Source organism: Balaenoptera musculus, chromosome 1 (genome assembly GCF_009873245.2).
Source record: "Balaenoptera musculus isolate JJ_BM4_2016_0621 chromosome 1, mBalMus1.pri.v3, whole genome shotgun sequence".
Taxonomy (NCBI): domain Eukaryota; kingdom Metazoa; phylum Chordata; class Mammalia; order Artiodactyla; family Balaenopteridae; genus Balaenoptera; species Balaenoptera musculus.
In genome coordinates, this window is record NC_045785.1 from 116,801,500 (window position 1) to 116,823,109 (window position 21,610).

General features: G+C 49.9%; 1 protein-coding gene across 1 annotated transcript in view; it reads right to left on the minus strand.

Moving 5' to 3' along the window:
• Positions 1-21,610, minus strand: part of KCNJ10 (potassium inwardly rectifying channel subfamily J member 10) — a 32,018-nt gene that overhangs the window by 5,063 nt on the left and 5,345 nt on the right. The gene's annotated exons all lie outside the window — the stretch shown is intronic.

A 21,610-nucleotide genomic window follows, 5' to 3' on the forward strand; every position in this document is an offset into this window, starting at 1 on the left:
AGCAAGACAGCATAATGAGCGGTATTGCAAAAATCCAGCAACTCCCAGCCACCACCCAGTGGGAAGGAAGAAGAAACATTCATTCTAGTGCCACTGATTTGTCCTCTTATTAGCAAATGTTTACTGAGCACTTGCTATATGCCAGGCACTGTAGTGCAAGATGCTGGAAGGTCAAAGATGAATCTGACAGCATCCTTGCTCGCCAAGAACTCATAGCATAGTGAGAAAGATTCATATTCAGTAAGCAAACAATTGCAGTACAGTCTGACATTTGTAATTCTTAGGAGAAGCAGAGAAGAAAGAGTAATAAGTTCACAGTTCCTTGAAGGTGGGAGTGAGACTAAAGAGGGCTCTACTGGTCTCCATTCACCACAAAACCAGTTCTGTGAAGATCTCTAATTCTGAAATAGGATCCCTCCCCACCCTCAAGAATGGCAGCAGCAAGAAAGACTATCCTGTTGAACTCCTTCCAAGCCAGTCCCCCTTCACACACACATGCCCTTAATTTCTCCACTCTCTCCCCTACCTCCACGTCCGTACTCACTGGTGATACAAAGATATTCGCCTGGCTCAGAAGATAGCAGAAACTACCCATTCTTCTACCCCTTAAGATGTTCTCTAAGCACCCAGCCCATTTCGCTATTATTATTATCATTGTTATTATCATTATTATTGTCATCATCTATTTGCATCTTCTGGGGAAATTAGGTCTGGGTTAGGGTCTGAAGTCTTGTTGGGAAGAGCACAGACAAAACTGAGCAAAAATAAACAAGTGATGGTGGGGGCTTCCCTGGTGGCACAGTGGTTAAGAATCTGCCAATGCAGGGGACACGGGTTCGAGCCCTGGTCCGGGAAGATCCCACATTCCGCGGAGCAACTAAGCCCATGCACCACAACTACTGAGCCTGCGCTCTGGAGCCCGCGAGCCACAACTACTGAGCCCACGTGCCACAACTACTGAAGCCCGCGCGCCTAGAGCCTGTGCTCCGCAAAGAGAAGCCACTGCAATGAGAAGCCCGCGCACCGCAGTGAAGAGTAGTCCTGCTCTCCGCAACTAGAAAAAGCCCGCGTGCAGCAACGAAGACCCAACACAGCCAAAAATAAATAAATAAATAAATAAATTTATTAAATAAATAAATAAACAAGCGATGGTGGAGGAAAAACATCAAACTGAAGCCTCCTGGCAGCACAGAAACATTTTCCCAAGGACTGGGAGAAATGCCAGGTTGTAGGTGGCAAAATTGTCTTGACTGAGTGAAGCAGAAGAGTTAAGAGTGTATATTAGTTTGTGGCTATTTCTGCACAAGTTCAAATTCAGGATTGCTATTTATTCTGATAGTAGAAAGTGGGACAAGGCTCTGAAATAGGAGACAACTCACTTAATACAAAGTGCCTGGCACCCCTGCCCAAGGAATAACTTGTACTTTTCCATCAGAGAAAGAATTGCAATCACTTGAGCCCTTGGACTCTGGATCTGATGGCCAGACCTTCTGGGAAGGAGCAGGTGACCTCTGGGGAATTTAGTTCTTCTTGGAGAACACAGAGTGGCTCATCACGTTCTCCATTCCGAGAAGTCTATACCACTGCATTTTATCATTCTCCTTCACACTGCCCCTTATCCTATATGCCCATGGCCTTACCCCTGGGAAACTCTAAATTATTTGGGTCCATTTATATATCCACCCAAGCGGACACTAAATTGGAAATCACCGACAGACAAGAATCCCAGAATATTCAGAGGCAACCTGGAGCCCATTTTACACCACCCACTTGGAACTTCCATACACATGAGACTCCTTGGCCAGAACTGGATGCCATCCACTTCCCAATATCCATATCCTTGGCTACTTTGGAGCAAGAGGGAGGCTTTGTAATTCTGAAGTTTGAAGAATTCTTATTTAGAGCCCAAGTAAAGCCCCATTCAGTACTCAATAGTAGTAATATTAATAAAAGAAACAACCACCACAAAGCTTGCATCTATGTACCATTCAAAGTTTACATGTTAGCGTGCCTTCTCATTTGACCTTCAAACTCGCGAAAAGATGTGAAACCTCTATAGGAGATTTTAAGGAACAGGGGAATCTAAAACAGATTCTGGAAAGTTGCTGGAAAGTTGTGGATAAGTGAGCATAATTTTAAATTTCAAAAAGAAAAATGAAGTACATTTCACAAACTACAAACAGATAAGGTATCAACCACAGGCAAGATTCTAGAATGGAACATTAAGATAGTGAATTCTTGGGCAGAGTGGGGGAAAGGTAGTTATCAGTAGGACCCAGCATGGGGTTACTAAGAACAAGTAGCATCACATCACGCTAACTTAATTTCCTTCTATGACAAGGTTACTAAATTGGCAGATCCGAGAAATGCAACAGAGAAAGTGCATCTAAGCAAGATTTTGACAAGATCTCAAGTTATGTCCTTGGGGATACGACAGAGAAAAATGAACAGAATGCTTCTCTAATTAGGTGACTTAAAAATAAAAAATCAGTGTTACTGGTGAGTGGATCATGATAGCCTGGAATCAGTTTTCTAGCGATGTACCACAGAGCATTATCTTTGGCCTTGACCTAGTCGATGTTCTTAACACTAATTTTATTCAAAAATATAGAACACATGGCCATCAGTTATGCAGATGACACAGAGCTGGGACGGACTGCAAATGGAAGGTCTGAGGCAGAATTAGGATCCAAAAGGAGCCAGAGGAGTGGGCCAAATCGAGTAAAAAGGATAAATGTTGGATTACATTTGGGTCCAAAAATTACCTGAGCAAGTTCTGCGTTGGAAAGACGTGATCTCATAAGCAGAACCACGAAAATGAAATTAGGCATTTTAGCAGAAAGTAATCCAGTGTGAGTTATCTACGTGTTTTGGTTGCCAAAAAAAGCAATGCAATCTTAAGCTGCTTTAGTTGAATTAAAGTATCTAGAATAAAATAAGGATTCAGTTGATTCTGCCCTGTTGATCCCACATCTGCAGTATTGAGTCTCAAGGAACAATCAGGACATGAGAGGATTCAGAACCAAATCATATGAGACGTGTTTGAAGGAAACGGGGAAGTTTACTTGGGAGGAGAGACGATCTGAGGGTTATGAAGGCTATGTGAGAATATTTGGTTTGAAGGGCTGCCATGTGAACAAAGGTTTGGATTTGTTCTTTGAGCTCCAAGGGGAACAACCAGGACCAGTGAGTTCAAACCACCGAGAAAAAGATTCCAGACTGATATGAAGAACATTGTAACAAATGTAGAAAGAGCATCTCAAAAGGTAGAGAGTACCCTGCTCCCAGAGGTGTTCAAGGACAGGTTGGAGGAGTGCTTTGCAGAGATTCTAGAGAGGAGATTAAAGCTTTGGGTGGGAAGGTTAAAGATTGTCTTTAAGTTTCCAACTACATTCATAGAGGATCAAGATGCCTGCCTCCTCCCCATCTCTACCCCCCACCACCCGCCCTTCTACCATGACATCCAGAGATCCCACATCAAAGCCCTAGCTTTGTTTGTGCCGAGGAGAGACTCTGTATATCTGGGGAAATGGAAGCTCTTGGGGCCCAAGGAAAGTCTTGCTTATCATTCCCAAGATAATAGTCTATGATTATATATCATTTTACAGTTTATGAAACATGTAATTTGACCCCCACACCATGAGGTAAGTAGGAAAGGCATCATTAGAAACTAAGGTTCAGAGAGATTTGCTCCAAGTAGTTTTGGAACCAGAACCCAGGTCTTCTGGCTTCTGATCCAGAACTTTTAAATTGTAGCGACTGCTTCTGTGTATCCCAGGTTCATTCTCACAGTCTCATGTTTTCAGGAGGTGCCTCTGTGGTCCCCTGTATAGAGGATCACAGCTGAGACAGAGAAGACAGAGCCCGGAGCTTCCAGAGCCCAGCGTTAAGGCTACAGATTGGGGGCACTGGAGATTTTGGCCTCTGGCTAGACCTCTTCGTTGTGATTGCCCCCTCCAGCTGTGTGCCTGCTGTTGCCAGCCTTTGTGTCTGCCTCCTCCAGCTATTCTCTGCTGCTCCCAGCTGCTGTGCCACCTCCCACAGCCAGGCAGCTTTGTTCTCCCCGGTAGTGAGAGTCAGCAGCAGATAAACAATCAGCCGCACTCCACCCCCTGGGCCCCTGGGAAGGGAGCAGGCCAGAGTTCTGGAAATGGTTTGTTGCTGCCCCACCTGAAACACACACACTCTCTCCTCTAGAGGGTGCTGTTTCCCCCAAAACAGTCCCAGCCAGATACCAGGGACAGTAGCTGAAGAATTCTGAAAACAAAAGCAGCCTCTGAGTGGTCAAAAGAGACAGAAACAGACACAGTCACCTTCTTTCTCCTCTAAAAATTAAACTAATGAGTCCCTAAAACAAAGGCCAGTCACACCTACAGTGACGTCCAGCACGTTGCCTCAGCAAATACCTCTCCCTCCTTCTGCTTCCTGCCTGCAGATTGACCTAGAGCTTTCTTTCTTTACCTGAGAGCTCGTGAGTCATTTGTTCTCCAGAATGAATGGATTTATCAGAGCCCTTCTTGAGTACAGGACTGCTCTGCAGTACAGATACTCCTCTTGTGACTAAAACTGATCCCTGGCTCCCCACTGCTCTGAGCATGGCATTCAAGGCCCTTCATGATTTGGTCTCTGCCTCCTTCTTGGCTTTGGTCTTGCCACTCTACCACACGTATCCTAGACTCCAGCTCCACAAAGCACCTCGCTGTTCATCCCTTCTACCTTTGGACCCGCTTTTGCACTGGACCCGCTCCGTGCCCACCTGATGACCTCCAGCTTATCTTTCAAAACTCACTCAAGTGTTAGTTGCCCCTTTGGAAGCCTCCCTGACCCTCGAAGAAATAGCTCATCTTCTCTACCTCCCCGCCCCCAGCATGGGTTTTCTAAGCATGGTTTGTACACATTCCTATTTTCAAACATCATCGTGCTTTGCAATGGTTTGTTTACCATTGTTTGCCATCTGTGAGTTCTCAATTTAAGGCCACAGACTGTGAACGTCACCTGTTTCCCCAGTACCAAGTGCAGTTTGTTAAGAACGTCTGAGTAAAGAGATGACTGGAAGCCTGATTTAGAGAGACAGAGGCCTGAGTCAGAGCTGCAGCCTTGGTCTGCCTCACGGGCTCTGCTCATGTGCAGATGTTTGCAAATTCTTTTTTCTAAAGGTGGGAGAGAGCAAGCCCCAAGGCACTGCTCCCAGCTCCCTCTGGGTTCGCTGTCCCCTTTGCTGGAAGATGAAGGAGGAAAACAAGCCTTGTCTGGGAATAGCTGTGGGCATAGGGGCGGCCTCTGTCAAATTGAGTGACCAGAAAGGATGCTTCAGCCCCTCCGCGGGGCAGTGGTGGAGGGGGCAGGTTAGAGCTGTGCACCTTCTCCTGACCTGTCAGGCTGGGGTAGGGAGGGGTGGTGGGCAGGGAAGCAGCCCTGAGCAAAGAGCTTTATCTGTTCTTTCTGTGGCAAGAGCAACCTGAATGAAGAAGCTATGGGGCATGAATCCTAAATGCATCCACCTCCACGTGTGAATGAATCCTTTCTTCTCTACCTCTGCCTCTCTTTGGTTTCCTAAATAGTTCACGGTGCCATCATCCTTTGAAAATCTAGGGATTATCTCAAACTCCCCTCCTTCCTCATCTCAATATTCATCGGATGCCACGAGCTGTGGATTTGTTATTTGTGTCTCTTCCCCTTCATTTCCTTGTCTTACTTTAGGTCCTTCACACCTTTTGCCTGAATCATCAGCCTCCTACACATCTCCTGTCTCTATTCTTTCTCTCCCCAAATCCTTCCTACACTGCTACTGGATCACTCTTCCTCAGTTACACCTCTGATCACAAATCAGTGCACATGTATCCACCACTTCACAAAGCACTTTCACATTTTATTCTCATGGAATTCCTATAAGGTATTAAGGTTACAATCCTTATTTTATGAATGAAGAAACTGAAGCTCCGAGAGACGATGTGACTTGGTAAATCGAGATCTTCGGCCTCCCAAACCTCCCTGCCTCCAAACTCCACTTCTCATTATACTGTAACTATCTCAGATCCTTCCCCAACTCAATCCCTTCTACCTTTGGGTTTAGGTTTGACAGATAATGTGTCCACTAGCTATCAAAGAGAAGCCAAACTCAGTCTGGCACAGTTGCATGGTCTGCTTCTACACCTCATTCCAGCCTTATTTCCTGCCTCATCTCTCCTATGGCGAACTTCAGACAAACCAACTGTCCCCTGCTCCCTGTCGTATACACCCATGTTTTCCTGCCTTCACATGATTGTTCATGCTCGTCTCTTTTCCTGACCTCCCTTTCTCCTTGTCCCTACATAGCCATGATATCTTTCAGAGCCCAGTTCAAATGACTCCTCTTCCATGAAGCCTTCTCTGATCCCTACAGCCTTAAGTAAGGCCTCTCTTTTCTGAATATATATATTATATATATCTCCATCTATATCTCTTATGGCACATCTACTTGGTATAGCATGTGTCTTCTACTACAAAGAAGCTTATTAAAATAAGGATTCAGCCATAATATGTTTTGATTAGTCTGATATATGATTAACACAATGTATGACACATAGTAGGTGCTCAAGAAGTAGTTTACGAGTGAATAAATGAGCAGAAGGGGGCCCCCAAATCACTCCAGGTGTAGGGGCCAATCTAAGAGCACTGGGAACGGACTCCATCCTCCAGGAGGACTAAGGATGTGTGGAAGCTCTTGGCCTGGGTACAACAGATGGAACTTCACTCTGGCCCAGGGCCTCTCTCCCTTTGGGGCCTTCTCACTCCCCCCTTCTTGTTTGTGTCTTCTCTTGATTTTTCTTATGATGTTTTCTCTTTTTCCTTGTATCCACGGAAACCCCAATAACTAATTATAGACACTAATAGAGATGCAAACAAACCAAATGTCCTCATCTGTAATGATGCTGCCCACCACACAGGAAGACCCATGCAGTCTCAGTTGTGTTTTCATGCATTTATACAATAAACATTTACAGGGTGCCAGATTCCAAACAAGACACTTGAATTATGGAGGTGAATTAGGTGTGGATTCTGGCCTTGAGGACCTTACAATCTATTAAGGGAGACGACCACATAACAGGCAAGAAGTGATAAGTGCCATGGAATAGGGATCCATGAAGTGCTGAGGGACTTTGCAAAGGGAAAGGTGACATCTAGCTCAAGGGGGTGGGGCTGAGGAGGTAACGAACGTGTATTGATTGAGAACCTGTTAGGTGCTAGGCACTGGGCTAAGTTGTTGGGGATATTTTAATGTTGGCTCATATAATTCCTCAAACAACCCTGTAGGAATGTTATTATCCCCATTTATTATCCCCATTTATTACCAGGTTGTTATGAGTAAGTAACAACCAGGAGTTGAGTATTTTCCTCCATACCTGACTGTCTCACTCAGGGGAGATTTTATACAGGAAGGTGGCATTGGGACTGGGCCTGAAGGATAGGCAAGATTTGGACCCTTGGAGACTGGAGTTTGGGGGTGTCAAAGAGAAGGCACCTCCAGGGAAGGAAGCAGTACAAGCAAAAGGTATAGCATTGAGTAGATTCAGGGCCAGCAGGGGATAGGGGCCAATCATTTTGGTTGAAGTGTTGGGAGCACATGAAAGACTTAACAGGACAAATTGGGAAAACAATGATGGGCTCTGATCCCACAACACCCTCCTGCCTTGTGGCCACTAGAATGAAGGGTGAGAGCCACACGGCGTGGGTGTGGAGCCCCGTGCCTCCCACAGGGATCAGATGCAGGGACTTGGCCTCCTCTTCATGGTGCTCTAGTCGCACACCCTTTCACAGAGCCACTGGGTGAGTTTTCTCTTTTGACCATGGAGTACTTCTTCCTGATGTTTGGTTCAGGGAAATGGAAGAAGAGAGAAGGAGAGCAACTATCATTTACTGAATGCCTAGTTTAGACGAGCACTTCACATTTCATCTTTGCAACAACTCTGGGGAACAGAGTTTTTATCTTCACAGTTACTTATGAAACTGGGGTTCAGAGAGCCCAGGCAATGCAACATATAAGTAGCAGAGCTGAGATTAGTACCTAGTTCTGGCTGCATTACAAAGTCCTTTCCACTATAGCTTCAGGTTAACACTATATACTGAATTTGCCTTGGATGAGCAAATTCCACACTCAACAAGCAGAGAAGATGGACACCTAGAGCATGATAGGGGTCTAGCAGGCACCAGCCAGGTGTGAAGAATTCACCAGCAATGACACCCAGGGTGCATCTGATGGTTGGCGGTGATACTCTTTTTTTATGATTGTTCCATCCCAGTGCTCCTCTCCTAGGTTTGCATGGCAGGTCTTTCTCCTCCCCATTTCCTTCTCTTGGGCTCTGCTCCCAACTCTCTTCTCATCTCTTCTATCATCTGCACTGCCCTGCTCATATTTCATGCTGGCTGTTACCAAAATGTGTCTCCCTGATTCTATCCTCCTTTTCACTGTCCTCTTTGTCTTTTCACTCCCTGCACATCTGTCTGGATCATCCCTTCTTCCCCTAAGAGTTTCTTCAGCCTCCTAGAAATCTGATTTTGGAAGATGGTGATATGGAAGAATACTATGCTATCCAACAAATCACAGCTCTGACCTTCAAATTCTGCATCTCACTGTATCTCCACCCATAACCCAAAGCCTAGGTGCCCACATTAGTAGAGGCATTCTAAGCCCTACAACCTTCTATTCTCCCTGCTTCTTCCCTCCAGAAAAGAGCTTCTTGATTTAGGGGTTTGGAAACAGGATCAGAAAGGGAGGCAGTTTCTAGGAAGACAGGAGGAGTTCCCACTATAGCTATGAACTAATCCAATTATTTTAGGTTTGAAGGTACAGGAATACCTGAACCAGTCACTGCGGGGTATAGATAGAAGTAGAAAGTGGTAGTACCAGTTCATTCTCTGTCCCAGTAACTGCCCACCATGCTCAAGTGCTACGATTTGAGAGAGCCCTGCGCACAGAGGGGTTGTGAGCACGATCAACCTCCGGGCCTGAGGCTGGGCTGGTCTCTAAGCCCACACTCATCTTAGACAGCTGAGCTAGGCACGTGTCCAAGCCTAGCATCCTGGAGATAGAATGAGGGTATCAGGAACTAAGAGGCAGCATTACCTGGTGGAAAGTGGGCTCGACTGGGAAGCAAGAGACTTAGGTGCCAGCCTCAACTCTGCCTCTGACTAAAAGTGACCTTGGGTAAGTGTCTAAACCTCTTCAGCCATTATATCTTTAATTATGGGAAAAGGGCATTGGATTAGCTCCACACTTCTCAAACTAGTGTGCCAGGAGGTGCTCGGAACCAGAGGATTAAATTTAATGTATTTTCCTGGGCTATCAGTTTTACTCAAAGGTTTTGAGGGAAAATCTTATTTTAATATTAAAGAAACGATGTATGATGGCGTAGAATGAAAAATTTACATAATTTAAAAGACAAAACAGATTTCAAGGATGTCCAGTGTGTGGGAGCTTATGGCCCATCCCTGTATCTTCTGGGGTAAAATTCCCTCTGCCCTTCGGAACGTGTTTCTGGGTCAGTTTGGGAGGCTCTGTGCTTGAGGGTTATCAAGGTCATTTCCTGCTTTAAAAGTCCACGTCCAGCCCGTGTCCCTCCCAATGCAGATGCGCCTCAGCCCTCCCACTGGCCTTGGTGGAGAAAGGAGACTGTTACTCAGCCTCCTCTCACCAACCATACTATCTCTGTTTTGGATACCAACTCCAACGTGAAGAGCGGCCTTGGAGGCCTCCAGGAGGAGATCAGCTGCACTGGGGACTGAAAAGAAGCATTTCTGGGCTTCCAAGTGTTCTTAATGAGAGAGGGGGGAAGAGAGGAGAAAGGAGAGGGTGTCAAGGAAGGCCTGGAAGAAAAGCACTGCGGGATTATGTCAGCCCTCAAGGTTGGGAGAAGAATGGAGTCCGGTTTGGGGTTCTTTTTAAACTTAATGTCTTTGTTCATTAATCTCCCTTCTGTCCTGCCCCAAAGAAAATAAACAAATAGAAACAGAGCCAGATGCACACAAATCTTGAGGTGGGGACAAAAAGGGCCGTGTGTGTGTCGGGGGCCTGCCTTGCCAGCTGAGTCACTGCTGCCTCTGCCTCTCACCCTCCAGTCTCCTTCCCCTTCCCTCCCATCCTCTAGCCTCGGCCTGACACAAGGCCCTGGCCCAAGGAAGAATAGGCTTTTCTTCCCTTGTGTCAACGTTTGGAAAGTTCTCATAGACTGATCAAAAGAAAGGATAAAAGCCTTCAAAGCGTTTCCTGGGAGCCTGTGACCTCCATTTGGCCCTTCTGACCCCCCTGTGTGTTTTCCGGTCAAGAGAGGGAAGAACACAGAGATGGGGCCATGTCAGATGTTCGCCTCTGTCCAGACACCACCCGCCCTGTCAGTGTGGGCTGATTGGGACCACTGCCCCTTCTTCCACCCCAATCCCCAGGCAGTGCCTTCTGTCCCCTGCGAGAAGGGAACAGTGTTCCTGCGGAGAACTGCCCAGAGTGGGGGTACCTCAGGGACCCCCCTTTCCTCAGCTGGAGAGGGAGGATGGCTTCCTGGCACACGCAGCCCATGGGGACTGCCTCTTTGATGCACCTGCCTCCTCACCCTCCAGCCACCACCCCCCCCCCCAGCACGCTCCCCTCTGAGTCACCACAGCGGCCACAGCGCCTGCTCCTACCCATTGTGTGGGGCTGCAGGGCTGCACATCCTGGTCCCATCTGAGAAGCTTGGCACCGTGCAGAGTTCAGCTGAGGACAAAGGATGCACCACTGCCTCCTCAGCCCCAGCTCCAGCCATCCCAAGAGCTTGCAGGCCTGGCCCCACCTGGGTCCTCACCTCAGAGGAACACCTCAGAGATATTAACCCCTCCCTCCTAACCTTGACCGAAGAGCCAGAAAAATCAGTCCAAGTGCTAAGACACAGATGGGAGCAATGGCATTAGTACAAATAACTTCCGTTGTCATTGTTATTCTACTGTTATCAGTAAGACCTGCGACACTGAAAAGGTTCCCAAGGATACTGGGGGAGATTTCAGAGGGGCTGGGCTGGAGATGAACAAGGGGTCTGTTGAAGACCTCTTGTTCATGTGTCAGCCTGCTCTGACTATTTAATCAGTCACCACCTGGCCTAGGCTCCTGGATTCTCCCTAGGGGAGAATCCAACTGATCCCCAAAGATACTGGTCAAGAGGATCACCCTAGTTGAGAGGTTAGAATTATTCTTCCCGACAGAGCCCCCTAGGGAGAGTTCACCCCCATGCCCAGCTGGACTTAGTGGAGAGGGTGCTGGCAAGACTACAGATGGCTGGAGGGGAGCGGAGGAGATGAGAGGGACTCGTGCAAACTTCAAGCCTCACCGATCCTCAGCCTGGTGCTGAAGATTACCTCCCCACCACCAGGGGGCAGGGCTCCCCAGCCCCACGGGACTGCCCTTGCCCTGGCGGCTTGCCTTCTCCTGCCTTCTCCTGCCCACCGACCCCAGCCCACCCCCTTTTACTGTTAGGTTGAACCATATGAAATCACCAGTTTTAAAGAATGGGTCCCATGTCAGCAATATCAAGTGGTCCGATTTACCAATATTTAGTAACAATAAAAATAACAGCATCAGCCTCCTTCAAACTACCAGGCTCTGCATCATATGAAGCACATTAGAAGCAATTCCGCTTGATCCGCACAGCCAGCTGGTGGCAGTTAGAGCCGCAAGAATCTCTCTCCAAGGTCACAGCTAACCTTCCAATCATCAAATCCAAGGGCGTTTTCTCAGTCCTCGACCCCAGCAGTCTCTCTGCGTCATGTGAGACTGATGGCCAGCCTGTCCGTTCTGGACACTCTCTCCTTTGGTTCTTATTGAGATGTGGTGGGGATCCCCTGATTCTGGAGACCTCGATTAGCTCTTTAGTGGCCCTGCCACTTCTAGGCCTTGGGATTTGGGGCAAATCACTTAAACTCTTTGAGTTTCCTTTTCCTTTACCTGCAAAAAAAGGGGCCTAATGATATCTACCTCACCAGGGTGTTGGGAGAATTAGATAAGTGCACAGATGTACCAAGAGCACTCGGTGGGGTCAGCACTAACACGGTGCAGAGTCTCATCATCACTCTCTGACGTGGTCCTCCAGGCTCTCTCCTCCCTGTCTCTTTACGTTTGGTCCATCTCTCTTGCTGTGGTCTCTCGCGGGCCCTGAATTGTTGGTGTTTCTCAGGGATCCCCCTTGGCATCTCTAACCACTCTGCTCTCCCTTCCTCGTCTGTTTCAACCGCTCCCACAGATTCCCCTTACCTCTGCCCTGTACAACCAACACTTAAAGGCTCCCTCTAACTGGAGAGTCTAGTTTTAATGTGTTCAGACTGATGTCCTCTCTACTCAGAAGGGAGTCTCTCCTGTGCTTCCCCTCTTGTTCCCAGCCTCACCATCCATTCAGTGCCCAGGTTGGAAACTTTAGAGTCGCCCTCGGTTTCTCTCTTGCCCCTCATCCAGTGGGTCACTAGCTCTTATAAATTCTGCCTTTGTGGGCTTCTCTCCAACTCCTTTGAGGCTGCCCTCTTTCACCTGAAGTGCTGCAATGATCTCCTGTCTTCCCACCCCAAGCCTCGCCTCCCTCACCTCCACCCCCTCAGCTGCCACAGTGCCTTTCAACAACACAATTACATCCCATCGCTCTGGCTTTCAATCCTTCAAGGAGTTCCACAGCTTCTGTAGTAAAACCCAAACTTCTAGACATAGCATTCAGGACCCTTCACCATCTGATGCCACCCTGATTTCCACAGCCTCTCCTTTTGGTACTTTTCCCTATGGACCCCATCTTCTAGCCATATAGAATTGCCACTGGCTCTTCAAATGCAGTCTGCACCCCACTTGCACGGCCCCATGCTTTTACCAAGCAGGTCTCTCTGCCTAAAATGCCCTCATTACTCTCTCTACGTTCCTGGGACAGTTTGCCACATCAATATAGCGCTCCTCTGTCCTTGAGAGATGGTGAGCTCTTTGAAGGCAGAGACTACACCTTAGTTCTCTTTTCAAGCTGGTGCCTTTGAATTTAACCTAACTGATTAGTATAGAGGAAAGACTTAGACATGAAATCCCTGGTCTGATTCCAGGCTAGGGATGCCAACGACACCGCGTCTGGGCCGTCATTTACCCCACCTCCTGCCCTTAACAGATATCACTAATTCATCACAGTACTTTTTTCCTCACCGAACCTCAGAATCTTTCTCAGCATGGTGATACAGAGAGCCATTTTCAATCCAATGCAGTTAGCCTTACAAATGAAACCTATTTGTTATCCTGGCAGGTCTGGGTCATAGCCAAAGGTCCCTATCTGTTCTTCTTTCCCACTATTTGCCATCCAGATCTGTGCCATCTACTTGCTATGGGAACTTCAGTCAATCTCTTCATCTCTCTAGGGCTCAGTTTCCTCACCTAAGGAGGCAATAAAACCTTCCATTGTTTGGTTGGGATTACAGGAGATAAAGTATGTGAAATCTGTAAGGCCTGTATGCAAATATAAGATATTATTATTAGCCTACTTTGCAGATGAAAGAAAAATATCTACCAAATTAGGGAAACTAAGGCTCAGAGAGGTAAAGTAACTTGCTGATGTTGATTTAATGGCAAAGCCGGACCCTCTGTCTCCAAGTCCCGCGGACCTTCACTCACGTTGCCTCTCCACACCCATGTGGGCTTGATGCTGCTCCAGCTACCTCCTGCCTTATTTGTCCTTTCTCCAGGGTAACAGTGATTCATGCGGTAGGACTTCCTACAGCCCTGGCATTGGAGGAGGCTTCCAGCCCACCTCCTTCATCCTACCTCCCTATAATTCCCAAGGTGAAGCTCCCTCCAAAACCCATTCAGCCTGCCAAGAGGTAGGAAAGGTGTTTAGTGAGGGATGCCACAAAGAACTCAGTTCCTACATCATGCCCTTCGGCCCCTTGCCCTCCTGCTTCCCCTTGGTGGCTCCAGCCAGCTGGCAGGCTGCTCAAAGCCCAGGATGAGGGGTAAAGCATGGAGACGTTTGGGACTGCAACTCTGAAAAGAGAGGGCATTGGAGTTCAGTTAAGTTCCTTCTTCCCCTGAAATTGTTTCCCTCTCATAGGGGGCAAATGAAAGTACCAGGCTCTACTAAAATCTGTAAGGACTGCAAAGTGTGGCCAGGGGGAAGTCAGGCTTGGGACCGGAGAGAAACAGGAACTGAGTGTTCTCCTGGTGTGCAGCCTGTAGATGTGCAGGAAGTTGTCGAGAAAGGCGTGCAGACCCTTGTTATTGGCCAGGGGATGAGTGAGGCCTCGAAGGTACCCTCATCAACTGTACCTCAGGAAATAAGGCATTGATGTGAGGGTCCTCCAGACAGAGCAGGCACTGAAGGAGGATAATGCTTTGGTTACCCAAGGCATCAGGGTGGGAGGGGTCTTCCATTCCACCTGCTGATGGAGCCTTAAGAGAATAAATCACTAAGAAATGATAAAAAAAAAAAAAAATTTTTTAATTTTTTAAAGAGCCCAGGATGGCCAGGCCCCAGAAGATAAGGTTTTTGGGGTGGAGGCCAGGGAGCCACTGAGCTGTCACCAGATCTGCCACCAGAATCTGAGAAACCAGAGAGAGGCCAACCTGATGGGACCGGTTCCTTTAGGGTCCTGGAACCAGTGGGGCTCCCCAGCTGAGAGAAGAGAGGGAGGCTGACCTACCTCCCTGCTGAAGCTCCCTTCTCTATACCTTTTCTCGTCTGTGATCTTAGAAGCTGTGTGGCTGTGATGAGGGAGGCCTTGGACCTAGTCGGCGGAGGGTCCGAGAGGCAATGTAGGCGGCGGGGAGGCAGGAGAGGTACCCCCAGTGTGGAAGCACCCTCAGGAGCAGCTGCCAGAGGGGGCGTTTTATCTGCCTTACACCTTCCAGGAAGGATCATGCCCACCTCGTCAATCAGGAGAATCATTTCTGAACTGCTTCCTAGCCTGTGTTTTGTTCATCTTTGTGACCTCCTCAGTGCCTGGTATAGAGCTTTGTCTAAGTATTTCTTGGCTTAAAAGAGCCCATAGGATTGATATTGTACATTTCTTTTCCCTCCCTCAGGCTCCCTTTTTGGTGTGTGACCTGCTTCATCCTTGGGAAGTCCTTCCTCCGAGCTTCCCATTAAAGCGTCAACCTTCAGACAGCTGCGCGCACTGACTCGGTCTCTCCATCCGCCTTTACTCCAGGCTGAAGAGCCGTATTCTCTCTAGTTTCCCTCAGTTCTCACCCCACACTGCCCTCAGCCCACTGCCATCAACACTCTTGCATCTCTCTCTCATGAGGGGCCAGGTTGGGGAGGGCCCACAGTGGGTACGCAGTGCTTAGCACGGAGCCTCAATGCCAGAAAACCAGAGTCATCTGCAGGAGGCAGATCCCTCTTTCATCACGGGAAAGGAGAGAGGCGGGAAACTCCAGACCTGGACCCCAAACGTGACCAAAGACAAGAGGACTGAGCTTGGGAGAAAGAAACGTAGGAAAAGGAAGATGGAGGGGAAGTGGAGAGATCCCAACTCGCAAGCCCCTAGAACGACAGGTGGGACAGAGTATGTAATCAGCTGGCCTCTCCAGCATCAGCCTTCTCGGCCCTCCACGCACCCCTCACACACAGCCTCTGCCCTCCAGCTACACTGAGCTTCTCCCAGTGCTTGAACGGGCCATGCTTTCTCTTACCAACAGTTTTCCGCGAACAATGGGGCCTCTTCCGTGAAGCACTCTTCCCCTCCCCACTCCACTTGGTCGATCTCTACCCCTCCTTCAAGCCTCGGCTTAGCTGTCACTTTCTCTGAGAAGCCCTTCCAGACGCCCACAGCCCCAGTGTGACTTGCTGCCCCTCTGTGTCCCCGCGTGCTGCGGACTTCCCCACCTCAGCCCTTGTGCTGGGTTTCCATGGACCGCGTCATCCTATCCTCCCTGGGAGGTGGGTAATGCCATTGCCTTCATGTGAATGTGTGGAAACCAGACTCAGAAAGGTTAGCTGACTTGTCCAGAAGGACCACCAGTAAGGAAGAGGTGACTGCAAGTTGAACCCAGGCCCACTTAAACTGCACTTTTCATCTGGCCACCATACCATCATGGCATGTCGGCGCTGGGAGGCCCCCATGGTCACCCTGTTCAACCCCTTCATTTCACTGAAGAGGAAGCCAAGGTTTAGAAAAGTTCAGTAACTTTTCCACAATCACACAGCCGGCTCATAGCACCAGAATCAGAGCAATAACCCTGGCTTTCTTCCTCATCCCAAGCTCTCTCTTCCTACAAGATCTTTTCTTAACCCTGGGGTCCTGAAGGGCCAACCTAGGAGCATTATCCACTGAGCTCTTCCCCTCCAACCAAAGCCCCAGCCTAGGGGTGTCCAGTGTGCCCCTCCCATCAGCAGGCCTCAGGAATCTCCTTGCCCCACAGCAGCTGGCCCAGAAATATGACAACAAGAAGAGCTAGAAGAAACAGCAGATAGCGGGCCCATTGGGAAGGGGCAGATTCAATGATGTTCTCTGCTAGGGGTTGTGGAAATGATCAAGGGAGTTACCTGAGACAGCTGGATGTCCATGGCCCACAGGGGCGCTAAGCCCCTTTGGAAATGTCTCCTAGGCCACCCAACCTCTGTTCAATAGGCGGCTAAGCTGGGCCTCTCTTTCTCATCAAGGGGAGTGAGTCCTCCACCTCCTTCCATCCTTCCCCTTTGCCTGGTAATCCCTTATACCCAGGAAATGCTTCCTGCTAAGTCAAAATTTGCTTGTTGCTGCCTAAGCAATTTGTTCTTATTTTTACCCTTGGTGGAGATGGAGACCCATAGTCACCCTGTGCTTCTGATGCATATTCAGGGAATTGAGCCACCTTCCCTGACAGGGGTCCTCACCACTCCCTTTCCTTCTCAGGTTCCACGTTTGAAGAGCAACCTCTGACCCTCACACAGAGAAGCCTGGCGGTGGGGGAACTGTCACCCTGGGAGGGAATCTCTCTGCCCTTCCCCAACTTTCCACTTATTCCTTATCCACATTCCTCCTTTGAGTAGAAGGATGGGGGCAGGGGTGGCACAACGACACTGACTAGATGCAGAACTAGATTCAGAGGTCGCTGTCTCACTGTCCCCCACCCACCCAAGCCTGAGTGCAGCTGGAGGGGCTGAAATTGTCCTTTGGCCAGGCCTCCTTCTCCAACAGGGGACATTTGGAAGGGCACTTGGAGACAGAAGAATACACCAGAGAATAAGGGCTGGGAGAGGAGTGTTCCTGCATGGAGGACGACAGATGGATGATGCCGCTTCAGCAGAATCTGGCAGCCAGCCGGGGAGCATTCTAGGTGAGCAGTGGGGTTAAGGCATAGAAGGGTCCTGCAAGGGTCTTTGCAATTCTGATGTAAGGGAAGCATCATGGAGATCGGCATTCGATAACATTTGCAGATGAGCAAACCAACATCAGCTTAGTTCTCCATCTAATGGGGTTTCTGCAACTGTGACCCCATCAACCACCCCAGGTCCCAGCACACAATCGTGCAAGCAGCCCTCAATCCTTGGGGTCCTGGTCCTGGTAAGTCCTCCATCTCTTCCCTTTTTAGGGTACCTGCTCCAGGCTTCCAGAAGGTGCCCCAGACCAGAATAGTAGGAGAGGCATAGACATGCCCTATAGATCCTTATACAGACATAGGATATTAACAGGGAAGGTCAGAGCCAGGTGTCGTGAAGGACTTACAATCAACAGAGATCTCAAACTCCAAACTCTAGCCAAGAAGGCCATGGGGCTCCTCTCTCCAGTGATCCGTCAGCAATGGGAATGGGGCCCATGGGAATGTAGGAAACGAAAGGAGGTAGGCTCACCCTGCCTAGAGGCAGTCAAGGGTCAAGGTGAACTTTTGAGTTTCTTTCTGGACGCAGAATCCTGTTTAAGGTCCCTGTACCCATTGTTCTCCCTACTCCAACCCCAACATACCCCCACTCTTCCCAAAGGAGGTGGGCAAAAGATAATTCTGTGAAAATTCCACATGGGTTGGGTCATCTCAGTGAAGCCAAGAGGCAGATAGTGACCCCTGCCCCGCAAAAAAACAACCCAGGAAAACACCCAGCAGCAAGAGACTTCCATTCTAGAATGGAGTCCCAGTCTTGCCACCTGGATATGTCATGCACCTGTCAGAGCCCTACTATAAAACGGGGAAATGATAACGAGGCCATCTACCTCACAGGGTGGTGAGAGGCCGTGACCCTGAGTGCGCTGGGCAGGTGCAAGGGCTGGTGGCCCTGGGCCGGTGCTGGGGCAGGCTGGGGTTGGTCATTCCCGCACCACTCCATTCAGTGTGTTTGGCTCCGCTCTGGGGCGGGGGTCCTGGCTCACCAAACCTCTCTGTGGTCTGTGGGATGGCGGGGGAGGGGGCGGGCGTGCTCACGGTTCAGCAGAGACCATGTCCGTGGTTAACGTATAAGCAGGTGAGGTCTGGAGCAGCGGGACATTCCCCGCCCCAGGGCCACATTCTTGAGGTCACAACAAGTGCAAACTTGTTATAACCTGTGTTGGAGCAGCAGGGGCCAGTGAGGGCACGGGGTGGGGGGTGGTCGGGGGCTGGGGCGCTGGTGCTGAGCCTCTCGAGGCTGGAGGCTGGCGGAAGGGGTGCAAAGGGGATGGAGGGCGGGTGTGCTGGTGCATATGCGAGTGGCCGGTGCGGGTCTGTGTGCCTGAGTCGGCCTGCTGGGTCCGGGCACATCCGCTCCGGCGTGCGTCCGGGAGCCGTGTGTGGGGCCGCATGCATGAGCGTGTGCCTGTGTGTCTCTGCATATATGAGCCTCGTGGTGGGAGGAGGAGGAGAGGCGGGAAGGCACGGGCCGCGGCGGCCGGGCATGTGGAACCGAGGAGTGGGCAGGCTGAGTGCCCCTTCCCCTTGGCCGGCCTCACGGAACCTGCATTCCAAGTCCATCCACAGACTGCCCCGCCCCCGCCCCCTGTAAGCCGGGGCCTCTCCCTGCCTTGGGCCCATTTCCCCAGCCTGCCCGGGGTGGGGGGGGGCGGGGAGGGGTCGCCTCCTGCCCATCCCCCCTGGCTCTGGCCCCACTCCCCCAAGCTCGCTGGGCCCTCCGGACACTGGGGCGGGTGGGGGTGGGAGCGGCGGGGGGGGGGGGGGAGGCTCTGAAAGCAGGTGACTGTTTGGGGGAACTCGGGGACAGAGCCCCCATTGTGCCCGCCCCGGAGGCGCCTCAATGGAGCTCTGGGGCACAAAGGGGCTTTGACAATGGGCAGGACATTAGTATGCAGAGCCAGCCCCTCGGCCCTCTCCCTGTCCCACAGCCCAGGGGCGGGGGCTGGGGGGCTGCTGGCCTCGCGGGTGGAGGCAGGGGGTGGGGCAGGGCTGAGACTGAAGAGATCTCAGCCCCCGGGGGCTCCCCTGGGGACACTGCCCGGGAGACAGGGGAGGGAGACTAGACCAGGGCCCCCAAACCTGCCACGAGCCAGAAAGGGCTTTCCAAATGGAAAAAACCAGGGGGACTGGGAGGGATGGGGGAGGAGGGGCTGTGGGAGGCCAGGCCCCTTCCTCCCAACTGGACTCTGGAAAGAAGCACGTGGGCAGTCTGAGCCCACCCACTTTTGGCCTCAGTTTTCCCATCTATTCTAGGGAACTGTGTGGGTGGCAGAGGAAAAACTGAGCAATAGACAGCAAGGTCTCAAACCTAAGCCCGACTCGACTTGTCAGGCTCGGCGGCTGCTGGTGGCATCTGACCCTCCAGAATGCTTCTGCTCAGGGTGTGTGCTTGGGGTTTGGAGTATTTAGGCTTCTGACAAGGTGGTGCCTGCAGCCCAGCTCAGGGGGATTTGGCTGACAGGCCAAAGAGCCAGGGCTGGCTCCCCCCCACCCCTGCCCCTGGTGTGTTTGTCTGTCTCCCCCATCTGCATCATCCCCTTCCCCAGAGCTGTGGGGAGAGGCTTCTCCTCCTGGCCAGGGGACCCCCCCAGCCCCTCCCCCACCCCCACTGGCACCCTTCCCAAGGTGCATGCACTGCCCTGGCAGCACAGCACAAAGGGCAGGGTCAGGAGCCACTGGGAAAGGGACCCAGAGCCTGGAGTGCTGGGAGACTGAGAGGAGGGGATGATCCAGGAAGGGGCCGCAGGCAGTGAGCAGGAAAGGGGCACCCCAGGAGAAGCAGTGTTGCCCTATCACAGACTTCCTCTGCCCTGGGCCAGAAACCCTTAGGAGAGAGGGCAGGGGCCACTTTACAGAACTGCTCCCCACAAGGCAAGATGGAAAAACCTTCTGGGCTTAGGAATGTCTTCTCCTGGCTTGCTTTCTCCTTTTTCAGTTGCTGTTGAGGTCAGGAAGTTCCTCCCTGCTACCTGCCCTCAACTCAAGGCTTCCTGCTCTACTGCTATTGGCCCTGGATGGCACACTTGGGATTGCTGGGGGAAAGGTAAGTTCTGCTCCCCTCCTCTCAGGACCTTGGGTTTTTTTCCCCCACTGAAAAAGTCTGGTGGGGAAAGTGTAGGGCTAAGAGTTAGAACTCCTGGGTTCAGGGCCCAACAACCCTGTTAAGTTTTCCTGGGACCTCACACAAGTCACTTTTCCTCTCTGGTTCAAGAAACCCACATCTGCAATTTGGGAAAGGTCACTTCTGCATCGCACTGCCTTCTGAGCCCGTGGGCAGTGGATTCAGGGGCAAGGCTCTGGTATTTAATGAGAGCTCATATTATTCAGCACTATGCTAGGCCCTTTTCTAGCGTTACAACATCTAATTCTCAACAATTCTAAAAAGTAGGCACTTTTTAAAAGCTCGATTTTATAGACGAGACAACTGAAGCACAGAGATGTTAATAATCTGCCCAAAGTCACACAGCTAGTGAGTGGTAGAACTGAGATTCAAGCTCAAGTAGGTAGTCTGTCTCCAGGACCCACATGATTAACCACTACCCCATACTGCCTCCCTAGTGAAAACATTCAAAAGACCATGGGCAGCTAAGCGAGATCAACCAGGATGTTCAAATCACCTGGGGCTTTTCCAAACTGTTTTCTGACGTTCCTCTGGACTAGTAATTCTCAAAGTGTGGTCCAGGGACCCTGGGGGCTCCTGAGACCCTTTCAGAGGCTCTATGAGGTCAAACCTATCTTCATAATAATACTAATATGTTATTTGCTTCTTTTCACTTTCATTCTCTCATGAGTGTTCAATGGAGTTTTCCAGAAGCTACACTGCAATATGATATTGTAACATATTGAATGCAGAAGCAGATATGAAACACGAACTGTCTTCTATTAAGCCAGATATTAAAAAGATTTGTGAAAATGTGAGACAATGCCACTTACTAAACTTTTGTTTGTCTGTTTTTAAACATAGCTGTTTTTTTGTTAAAAATATGTCATCTAATTTGACATGCAAAATGGGTTTATTGCTGTTATTTTTAAATGAATTAATGCATATTTTAAGTTTCCTCTCATTTCTAACCTATCAATGTAATCCACATTAACAAAAGCTCTTTGCAGTCTTCAATAATTTTTAAGACGTGAAGGGGTCCTGAGACCAAAAAGTTTGAGAACCACTGCCCTAGACTCAGACATCCTCGCCCTTTCCTCTTGCCGTTGCCCATGTCTTTTTTACAGAGGGTCAACCAGGGAGATTTAGATGTGGGGAGAAGGTGTGTGCCCGGGTCTTGTGGTTGGGACTAGGAT